Consider the following 12,226-nt stretch of genomic DNA (forward strand, 5'->3'; position numbering starts at 1 on the left):
TTTTGGTCAAGAAGTTTCTGACCAAAATTATGGTCATTACTAATAAGCCTACACCACATAGGATCTCTTGTGGCCAAGCCAATGTTGAGATGCCTACATGGCACATATGATGACGTGGCAAAAATTATGACATGGATGCCATGCAAGATCAGTCCACTTCACTTGTTCTGATGGGCTAGGCCCAGTAATTTAGCCCGTTTCCAGATTTTTGTTTGGGCCAAAACTATGGGCCAAGCACAATAATTCTGTCCATTTGCAGATTTACTTTCAGGCCCAAAATAATAACACAATTTGGCAGGTAACCATGATAATATTGGGCCCAGCAGTATCATTAAACAATAGGTTCATAAGATGTGCCAACCAGAAAAAACAACTAGTTACTTTGTACCATTACACCATGTTCATAAAATGGACCTTGTCCACATTATCCACAAGTAACTTATTATAATTATAGAATAGTAACATAACATGGCACCAACTCTTTTAAGTAACAACTGATACTCTGCGTATTTCTCCTTGGCCTCCACAAGCTCCTCTCGCATCAACTCAGGCTTGCCTCTTCTTCTCGAGCATGAACTCTAGTACTTGTCATGAAGCAAAGCAACATTCTGCTTTTGAGTAGAAAATCTGTGCACATTTAAAAAACAAACAGAGAACAAGTTAGATGAAAAATCTTGAGCTCAAAAAAAAAGAAGAGACAAACAAAAGGAATGGACATATCAGCATGCTTATGCGAGAAACCAAGAATATCCACAGCAAGTAAAGAACACAGAAAATCAATCCAACTTAAATCAGCCACTTAGTAACTCACGTAATTACTCCACTAAGCATGAACATAAACTATGAACTAGAATTAAATAGTTGTCGCTAGTTTTCAAGCCCATGATTTCACTCGTATCTTGAGAAAATAAAATTCCATATTACCTCTTATCTACAAGTATAAAACACCCAAAACATGCTTTACATTTTCATAAGCATAAAATTATATTAGACGAGAAGACATTGTAAAACAGAATCTCCTACAAAAAGAGCGTCATTGGGCTACCATGCTAGTTATTGCAAGGCGTGTACTTCAAGTAGTGCTGCCATGGCAAGTGGTTCATATTCATATAATAAGAATTAAACTCAAAATAATAGTAAATTCTCACACTGCTCCAGTAAATAGCAACATATGATTAATTAAGCATACAAGTAGGTTGCCGAACTAAAATCAAAATCAAAAGACAGTAGAAGAGACAGGTTGGCTGGGTTTTATGTTTCACTATCCCAAAATTTATTTATGATTCTTAGTAAAGCCATCAACATGAATACATAGCAATACAATACTCAACTATTGGAACAGAAGTTTTGAGCAGCCATGAGGACACAAGGAAGATGTAACTAAGTACAGAACATATCATATACTAATACCTTTTGTATCCACAAAATTTTGTACATCAGCTCCACATGACAAGATGTAGATAATTTAGTAACAGGTATGGCCAGTGAAAAAAAACCACATATCTATTTTATTACCCATGAAAGTCCATCAGTAAAATCTTTCTTTTCCCGATTAAAAATAAAAATGAACAAGCAAAATAAAGGGAAAATGTCTCTCCCATGACTCCTCTCGGCTGAAACTTCTACGATATAGATGGCCCGGCCAAAAAAAGACCCACACGTACAGTTTGTGAAAGTGAAGAAGGAAATCATCCATGGGTTCGCTAGCTGTATAACAAAAAGGTAGCTTCCTTACATAAAACCTGCACCGATAATAAAAAGAAAAAAAACAGATTCATTTGATGTCAATTCAAAGGGAAAACAATCACGTATGAAAGGAGCGGCAACTCTTCCTCAAAATAAGAAATTAGGAAAGAAAATCCCCCTCGACTCCTGTACATGCCCACTTACTCCTGTATAAAAAGGATTAACATGACTCTCTAGAGCTGTAGATTGCCATTACGTGTTTGCATATTTTTTATCCTAATATGAAGAGAAAAATAATTGCCATTAAAACATCATTATATTTATGTACATTGCTGATTAATACAAAAAAATTGATTGTATTATGCGCCAATAATATCTCATATCAACAGTACAGTTTTTCTACAGCCACTACTTTCCCTCTCATATACTACATAGCAAGGAAAAAACAAAGATTGCATAACAGGATGTTCGTTGAATTACATGAAAGGAACCCGACACCCGGATTATTTTTCCCCCAATTTCTTTCATGTTTTCTACTGTATTTCTAAAACATGTAACAGACTGGACCTGAATTCTCATCAAGATTACATACATCTCAACAATAGGCACATAATGAATACCATCAAAGCTAATTGATATGTGATTAATCAGACAGAAACTATACAGTGGTAGCCAAATATGGGTTTGAGTGTCATAGTCATGCACAAAGATTCAGTTACATAAATAATTGGATACATACAAAAGCGTGACTGATTTGGGAATACACTATCTGCACAACAATGTAATTAAACGGCGGCTTTGCACAAGAGAAAACCATCACAGACTCACAAGTAACCCGGCTACCCGTACAGAAACACGCACATAAGGTCAACTATAGGAACAACCGAAAAAAAGAACAAGCACAGCGATAGCTTCAGCATCTTCTATGGTACCGAATGGCTTCCACCAAGACGCGAAAAAAAAGAGGAACCCGGAGTACTGGAATACCTTCATCATCTTACAAGAAGTTAGATGGCTCCAGTGAGCTGCCAATCACATGATGGGGGAGTGAAACAGCATCGTATATCCCGCTGAGTCGCTGGAGTTACAACCATACTAGGGTGGTGCTATTCCACATCTGCATGTACATCTGCCAAATCATGGTTACAACGTCAGTTTCTGATTTTGCCAACAGAAAACACACACAAAAGCATCACAAAACCGAAATCTCGACGAGCAGAAGTTCTTAATTTTGTGGTTTCCATCACAAAACTGATGTAGCCTAAGACCAGACGGGACAAAACAGAGAGTTGAGAGATTTGGAGTAGACCTTCCAAGGCATCGACAGCTACTAGTCTTGAATGTGTGCATGGTGCTGCTGGTCTGTCGGTCTTGCCCCTTGTTGACCCACATGTGTGTGCACCTGCATGAGGAAGAGGAAGAATAACATATCAAATGAACTCGCATCAGGAAAGGAAATCAAAGACCTTGACGAGCACTCACTAGGAAAGGGAAAGGAATGGGTCGGGCCTCTCCTTGACGAGCAGCTCCATGGCGTGGGTCTCCTCCCTCCATGGTATGGTTATCCAGACGCAGATCCTGTCCCAGCATGGATCTGGCCGCTGCCATGGCCTGCCTTCTGGATCCGCGTCTCCTCGCCTCTCCTGATGACCAGATGCAAACCACACCATCGATGTTGATCTGCCGCCACCTCGTTTGGGTGCGCGCCAGATCGGATGCCTCACCGTCGTCGAGGTGCCATGAGAAGGTGCCGAAGTTGGGACGATGGCGGCTGGAACATGTGGATTGGGATTGGATGGGGTGATTGGGAATGACCGGGAGAGATGGAGGCGGTTGCACTAACTTGCTAGGGTTTCGGAATAGAGGCGATCGGGTGTGAGCTTGTGGACTTATGGGCTAGCACTAAAAATTTGGTCTCCCCGCGTAAATTACTCCAAATTTTCCTTCTCCGCGCGCATTGCTTCACCTAGTTTTGGACTCTTATTTTTTTGCCCGTGGGTGGCTGCCAGTAGGCCCTATTTTAGTTTCCTACGAGAGCAGTTCGTTGTGATTGAAATTATGAAACCTTCACATATTTTGACTAATCTATGATGCCTTCCAATAATTTCATCATTAATCCATCATCGATTAACAATATTTTTTTGTGAGACCATGGTATATCTCCCAAACAAACAGCCACGGGCGTGAAACGCACGTCAAAGAAGTAAATTGAGAGTGTCGGGTGCACAGGGGGCATATTTGAGATGACCGTCGCGAAGGAAGGTAGCGGCAGTTGGAGTATGTTGATTGAGTGGCGGCCGGGGTTTGACCATAAATTTTTTATCTCTATTTAATCTCTCATAACCTCGAAAGCTCATTGTGCGCCCTAGATTTGTGTTGTCCAATGGAAGAAGAATTGGAAAATACCAAAATTGACGCTCATCTCTCGAGTGGGGAGTCGCTACCTCCAAGGCTTTATCGTGGGTGAGCCCTACACACTAGCACGTCCTGCATGTAGGTTGGCCATAGTGTCATATCTTGGTCCTTTCAAAGAAAATTGGATCCCACATATACTTTGTTCGCCCCACGGATAGGTTGATTTGACAAGTATGTATGACACATAGACAACATTAATACACGCATGCATGTCATATGTGAAATTATAGAGTTGTTTGTCCAATCACCCTTATTCAAGCCTATGACTTTATTAATTTGGTCAAGATGGACCGAAAATAAGGCCATGGATAGTGTTTATATGCTTTATGACCTATTGACATAGATAATACTTTGACCTTTTTGATAGAAATGGTCACAAGGGTGTACAGTTTGGACCCCCTTGGATACCACATGACCATTTGGTATTTTTTGGTCACGGATCTATGACCAATTGAGCACGGTCAATATATTTTTGTCATAAACGGACATATTTCTTGTAGTGTACATGTCAATGCTTGACCAATTATAGAAAGGCCTTCCACAAGTTGATGCCGGTGAACCCGATGAGCACGTCATTTGTGAAGACACGCATGATAGTGACGATGATGATGCATTTATTGATCCAGACTGTTATTAGTTTGTATGCATCCCAACTTAAATTATATATGTACATATTATTATTCATGTAGGTATTCAATTTTTTTTATGTTGTACTAATTTCTATTACTCTTTATCATGGCAAGTGTTGAAAGATGGTGGGCACGACTCTAGATCGCTCGGTGTCCCATGCAAGGGGTACTTTCATTCCACCCCAGTCTCTCCGTAGTCTTGGCAGACAGTGTGGGGACATCCACGTGTGCTTCTTCGTCGGTGTCATTGCCCACCGGGAGAGGAGGTCGGGCAGGGAAGAAGGCGAAAGGTACAAGACGAGGTCGCGAAGAGGTGGAAAGACTGCTACACCGTCCTTGGGCCACCCCCAGCTAATTCACCCGAGCACATGACTACTATGGAGGACCCATTTGAGGTGGAGGCTACGGGGAATCCGGTCCAGGAGCATGTGGGCAACGGGCATTCGACCCCTGAGACTTCGGTTCCTCAGGCTTCGGCCCACGAGACTCCTGTACCCGGGGCTACGTCCCAGGAGACTCCTGCCCCAGAGGCTCCGTCCAACACGGAGACAGCCGGATGGGATACTTGGTCGGATCGGACCGAAGGGCTGGGTGGCCATTCTGATGGTAACGGGGAGGCCGATGATGAGTTTACTAATAGTGAAGGCGAGGGGGTTGAGGGGGTCATCGTGTACCAGCGTGGTAGTACATGTCTCCAATCATGTCATTGACCTGCAAGCAGAGGCCAGTGATTAGGCCTGAAGGGGAGAAGTAAGTGCATTTACTTTTTTGTACCTTTTTCCTTCAAGTTTCTTCAAAAATCTAATGTGTTGGCCTGGTCCTAGTGCAAGGGTTGAAATCACCCCCTTGGAGTCCGCAAGCCGAGCACCGTCCTTGGTGTGCTTTGCTGGGAAATTTCCTTGGGTTTGTCACGTTGCCCGGTGAGGGTGAGCTTCCTACACTAGGATTTACCTGGGAGCACCACCAGGTTGCCCAGGCCCTGCCGGAGGAGATTATCGATGGTGTCTTGTGCCACACGAGGGCCGAGATGGTGATCAATATATTTTGGGTAATTTCTCCTTTTGCACAATCTAAAATTGACAATATAACTAGTTATTGTACTAATCAGTGTTGTCTCGTTTGATTGCACACCTTCTACAGGTGTGAAGAGGGATATGAGGAGGAGGCAGCCAATGTTATCGTGGCCAAGTGCGAGCGGCTATTACTGAACTTACGCCACAAGGCTCGGTCGCAGGCTGTTCGAGACTACTACGCCATGTGTGGTATTAAGAAGGACAAGAAGTTGTGCCACAGAAAGTATGTGAAGAAGGAGCGGTACATGAAGGTAATTACCTATTCGTAAAGCCTTGTATGTAGTTTTCTTGATTTGATTCATAGGCGTAGCGCTCAAATTTCTCCTTACTAACTTATAGGTGCCCCCAAGATGGTGTGCGGATCAGATGGATTGTTGGGAGGCATTGGTGGATGAGTGCTGCACAGGCCAATGGCGAGCCGTCCACAATAATGCAAAGGACCGGCGTGCCCAAATGGTTGGTGTGCCACACCATTAAGACATCGCCAACTTATTTCAATTCAGATGGAACTGGGTATGTGGTTTTCTTCATGATTCATGCAATTCATTCTTCATGCTAGCTTGAGCCCTTTATTAATACTTTGTTCCTCTCTTTTAGGCGCATCACAATAAGACGGAGGTGCCGAAGTTGTACGACCTCTATGGCATGGCCCCTATTTCCTCCTACAAGAAGGCCAAGGCATTCTGCGAGTCTGACCTCGATCATCCAGTGAAGTTCCCAACATCTCCTCCCACCACAAGCTCGTGAGATACAAGGACGAGGGGGAAAAGAGGAGAGGGGAGGACTTCAACCCGATCCAGGAACCTTTGGATGCAGAGTTGGTGATGATATCTAGTGGCAGGAGGCCCCATGGCTCGATAGCCACTGGAGATGGGCTGATACGTTGTCCTCTCACTCTCTCGGAGATCAAGGCGCGTCAGATGAGTTCCTCTCCTGAGATAAGGCCCCGTCCACGACCAGTCGATCTCGCCATTGAGGTTAGTTATACGGACTCAGAAAACTTCCATCCGTTACATTGTGTGTGTGTGTGTCCATCGATGATTACAATGCTAACGAGGAGTGGTGTTGCAGGCTACTCTTCAGAAAGAGAGAGCGGCAACCCAAACGCTTCTAGAGGAGAGGGACCAGGACGCGAAGGAGAACACGGCTCGGTTGTTGGAGGAGGAGAGGGCATGGAATGAGGCGGCTAACTGGGCCATGTAAGATCTCCTTATGGTAAGTTTCTTTTTCATATTAGCCAAATCATGCATGTAATGTCCGTTTCATTACTAACTGGTATGACTAACCCTTCAAAACCAAATGTGCAGTCTATGTGCCTCCAAAACGGTCAGGCCCCTCCACCGATACCGGACATTTCTGGGGTTGGAACGGTGAGTTTCATTTCAATGGTGATTAGTTACTAGTACTAACATTTGAGTGTCATCATGCTAATGCGACATTGCAAAATATCTTTAGTGCAGAATAACTCGTGAGTTGCATCGCACATCCCTTCTCGAGGGCAACCTTCTCCAAGTAAACCCGCCCCTAGAAACCCCCATGATTCACATCCTTGATGACGACGACGATAAGTTTTCCCTAGTGTTGTGCGGCATACTTAGCTTATTTTCTCCAAAATGACATACTTAGCTAATTATCCTTCAAAATGACATAATTAGCTTATTTAGTTCATTTATGATATAATTAGCTTAGTTAGGTCAAAATAGCACAAGAACCTTGGTTAGCTCATAACTTAGCGCATCTTCCTCCAAAATGACATAATAAGATCAAAATAAGATAAGTAATCATCTTCACCTTCTTCTTCTTCTTCTTCTTCTTCTTTTTCTCCTCCTTCTTCTTCTCCTTCTCCTCCTTCTTCTCCTTCTCCTCCTCCTCCTCCTCCTCCTCCTTTTTCTTCTTCTCCTTCTTCGTCTTTTTCTCCTCCTTCTTCTAATCTTCTTCTTCTCCTTCTTCTTCTTCTTCTTCGAGTTTTATTCTCCAAAATGACATGCTTAGCTAATTATCCTTCAAAATGACGTAATTAGCTTATTTAGTTCATTTATGACATAATTAGCTTAGTTAGGTCAAAAATAGAATAAGAACCTTGGTTAGCTCATAACTTAGCGTTTCTTCCTCCAAAATGACATAATAAGCTCAAAATAAGATAAGTAATCATCTTCACCTTCTTCTTCTCCTTCTTCTTCTTTTTCTCCTCCTTCTTCTTCTCCTTCTTCTCCTTCTTGTCCTTCTTGTCCTCCTCCTCCTTCTTCTTCTTCTAGTTTTCTTCTTCGTCTTCTTCTTCTTCTTCTTCTTCTAGTTTTCTTCTTATTATTATTCTAGTTTTATTCTTCTTCTTGTAAATTTCTTATTTTCATTTTGCAGATTTGGTTCACTTCATGGAAGCTCGCATTCATGGAAGCCAGCATTAATGGAATGCTACTGTTTACTTTCTGTTTCGATTTGTATTGATAAACAGTGTGAAACTATGTGTATGTATGGAGATGAGATAAGTATGTGTATGTATGATGATTGAAACTATGTGTATGTATTGAAAGCTAGCCTATTTGTTGTCTTGCTCTTATATGATGTTCGATACATGGCCTATATGTTGCTTATATGATATGTGTATTTTGAAACTATATGTGTGTGTTAGAAATTATGTATATCATATGTGTATTTTTAAAATGCAAGGAAATCACTAAAAGAAAACAAAATAGTGGCAATGCAGGTGTTTTGCCATACGTCAGCGGACGACAAAGGTCTTTGTCGTCTGCCAGCGAACGACAAAGGGGCCACGTGTCACCTACCCGTGCAACCTGGGGTAGCCGGCTGGTCCATACGGTCACTTTGTCGTCTGCTATCACCCGGGCAAACGGCAAAGAGAGGGCCCAGGCAGACGGCAAAGGGAGGGCCCCTAGCAGACGGCAAAGGGGGGGGGGGAGCCCGGCAGGGGCCCTTGGCAGACGGCAAAGAGGGGGCCCCGGCAGACAGCAAAGGGGGGGCGTCCTGGTAGACGACAAAGGAGTCCTCCTACCAGACGACAAAGGGAGGGCCCCTGGCAGACGACAAAGGAGGGGGCCCTCGCAGACGGCAAAGGGAGTGCTCGTGCCAGACGGCAGCCACCTAACAGAGTAGGTGTGTGTGTGTTGTCGTCTAAATAATTTGTCGTCTGCTTGCCATGGCCGACAGATGGCAAAACCCTTTGTCGTCCGCTGTCTGCCGGCAGACGGCAAAGAGGACCCTTTACCAACGCAAGCAGCCGTAGAAATTTTGCCGACCGCCGGCGGACGGCAAAGGGCTTTGCCGTCCGTGGAGTGACCCTTTGCCGTCCGCTATGGCAGGCGGCAAAGAAGCTAATTCCTGTAGTGTACGTGTCAACAATGGACTTTACAAATGTTTTTTTTTTGAAAAAAATAGATATGATCGTTGTCACACCCAAATAATACATGCAAATTTACAGGTGAAAACTTAAACATTTTGACCTATGAAAAAAACAGACTCCAAATGTTACACTTAATATTTTTTTCATCGATGAAACATTGCTATCCCATATGACTTGAAAGCTGGCAAGCACATTTACGACACTAATATAAACATCTAAAAAAAAGTAAGAAAATTATTTTACTATTTATTTTAATTTTATTGTTCATTAGGAGGCATTATGCTCCGAGAGCCAAAAATCTGCACCCGGTTATGTCACGCAAAACAAGCACATCCGCTAAGACGGACATGAGTGACAACAAACTGTTCCCGTAAAAAAAAAAAGTGACATCAAACTGAACCGCGCAGCATGGGAATTCCGAGAACTGATCGTGTGAGCAGAGTATCTCCGCGTCCTCCCAGTCCAACTGCATCCACTCCAGATTCGGTCCCAAAAACGTGATTCTAGTTATCTCAGAATCTTTGGACAACCGCACTCCACAAAATCATCGCCGCTCATACTTGGAGTATATAATGCCAAGAAAAACGACCACTCCGAACAACGAGGTCTCGACAAGAAGATCCGCCCTCTTGTTGGCTTCAACTCATGCACACCGTGGATTTCTCTACATCTCAACCCAACTCAGCTGTTAATTTATTCTTTTAAGGGAACTCAGCTGTTAATTAATTAATAGTACTACTACAGTAGATGGAGGCCGCATCACTACTTCTTCCTTCAGCGCCACCGCTCCTCATCCGTCACCGTCAGGTACAGCAACATTTCATCCAACGCACATCTGGATGGAAGTTGGTCCGTCTTTTCATCCTCTTCTCTTGTTTGGACTGGCTTCGAATCTTACCCTGACACTTATGTGTGGCCACTTGAAACTGTTACGTAGAGCATCTCTAACAGCTGCCCTATCTTCATCAACTGTCATATATTTTTTACAACACTGTCCTAAATTTGGCCCAACTGTTGCAAATATACAACACTTGTGTGGCTGCCCTATTTTCCCAACGACGCGCGCACGCAGCCCAACTGCCACCCGAAAATTTCCCAGCCTCTCCCGCCCCCGACCCCGCCGGCGCAAATCCGCCGCCACCCGTAGGCCGCGCCCCTGCCCAAAATCCGTCGTCCGTCCACCGCCGGTCCCTCCCGCACCTCGCCCCCGCCGGAATACCGCTGCCCGTCACCGGAATCGTCGATCTGCCGCTGCCGCCGCTGTACGAATCCGGGGCACCGACGCCGATTCTGCCGCCGCCGCGACCCCGACGACGCTCGTACGCTTCCCCTTGGCCGCCTGCAACACCCAGCGACGGCAGCAGCAGCTAGGAGAGGCTTGCTCCGGCGACGCAGCTGCCACCCACCGGCCCGGCCGCCCGCAAGGTGTTCAAGGTAATGTGTATTCAACTTTTTGTTTATTTTTGTGATTGTAGTTTAGGATTACACTTTTTAATACGGTCTAGTTTGTTTGTAGATGGTTTTGATTGAGGATTCATCCGATGAGGAATACGATTTGGAGGATGAAGAAGACATTGCTTTGATTTTGCTTTTGCACAAGAGGAAGAAGCCCAAACACGGAGGTTCGGTCTATGGCCGTGAGGTGATTCAGAGGGAACGCATTGATGCCGACAACAAGCTCATGCGCAACTATTTCAATCCCAATCCGATTTACCCCGAGCGTATGTTTCGGCGCCGGTTTCGGATGTCCCTCAGATTGTTCAACCAAATCGCCGAGCGTTTGAAGGTACATGACAGGTTCTTCGTGCAAAGGAGGAATGTCGCCGGAGAGCTTGGGCACAACACCTTTCAGAAGGTGACTGCCGCATTGCGGCAGATAGCATACGGGATACCGGTGATCTCGTGGATGACCATTTGGCCATGAGTGAGAGTCAAAGTCTCAAATGTGTCAAACGGTTTGCAGTTGCTATGGTTGAAGCTTTTGGCCCTGAGTTTCTGAGAGCTCCCAATGCCGAGGACACTGCATGGATCTTGGAGATTAATAAGGCTCGAGGTTTTCCAGGAATGCTTGGGTCCATAGATTGCATGCACTGGAGGTGGAAGAACTGTCCTGCAACATGGCATGGACAGTTTCAAGGGATGAAGAAAGACTCCACCATTATTTTGGAGGCTGTGGCGGATGAGGAGACTTGGATATGGCATGCATTCTTTGGAATGCCCGGTTCGTGCAATGATATCAACGTTCTTCAATGGTCCCCTTTGTTTGCCAAGCTAGCCGCCGGCGAGTCAGCACCTGTGGAGTTCCAAGCCAACAACCGCACATACAACATGGGGTACTATCTTGCAGATGGGATTTATCCGCAGTGGGCTACATTTGTGAAGCCCGTAGTTGCCCCCCATGGTAAAAAGGAATGTGAATTCCATAATGCTCAAGCGGCAGCGAGGAAGGATGTGGAGAGGGCATTTGGGATTCTGCAAGCCCAATTTGCTATTGTCAGGGGACCGGCAAGATTTTGAAACCAGGAGATGCTTTGGTACATCATGACTGCATGTATAATCATGCATAACATGATTATTCAAGATGAGCGTGGGCAAAATGTGGTCTATGGCACCTATGAGTTGATGGGACGTCCAATGCGTCCCACGAGAGGTGGAGACCGAGTTCAGCGCTTCTTGGATGCATACCACGACATCCGTGATGCCGATGTGCACAAAGATCTTCAGAAAGATCTTATAAAAGAATGGTGGTCATGGTATGGACGTCAAAGGGCCGCCCTGTGCACTTGATTATTACTTCCATGTGATGAAACTTGCTATTTGTGTGTTGATTTGTGAGCAACTTTGTGAACCATTTGATGAACTATTGTTGTAATAATTAGTACTATTGAATTATATTTTATCTTTTTTATCATATTTTTTATGAGATATATGTGTAAAGATGTAGCAAAATAGAAGTAAACTGTTGTGCAGCCGTGCCCTATATAGGGCAGCTGCTGGGGCGGGTGCTGCCCTATTTTAGGTTGCTGGTAAAACGGCTGCTGTTTTGCTGTCCTATATCTCGATTT

At 44.4% G+C, this 12,226-nt stretch overlaps 1 long non-coding RNA gene across 1 annotated transcript; it reads right to left on the reverse strand.

Annotated features, from left to right (window-relative positions):
* Positions 1-347: 347 nt before the first annotated feature.
* LOC123395498 lies at positions 348-3,266 on the reverse strand. Its single transcript, XR_006609770.1, has 4 exons — positions 2,996-3,266; positions 2,674-2,815; positions 1,665-1,742; positions 348-627 (listed from the first exon to the last, which is right to left on the reverse strand). It is a non-coding gene; the product is annotated as an uncharacterized LOC123395498 (long non-coding RNA).
* Between the last annotated feature and the right edge of the window lie 8,960 nt (positions 3,267-12,226).

This window comes from Hordeum vulgare, chromosome 5H, assembly GCF_904849725.1.
Source record: "Hordeum vulgare subsp. vulgare chromosome 5H, MorexV3_pseudomolecules_assembly, whole genome shotgun sequence".
In the NCBI taxonomy this organism is placed as follows: domain Eukaryota; kingdom Viridiplantae; phylum Streptophyta; class Magnoliopsida; order Poales; family Poaceae; genus Hordeum; species Hordeum vulgare.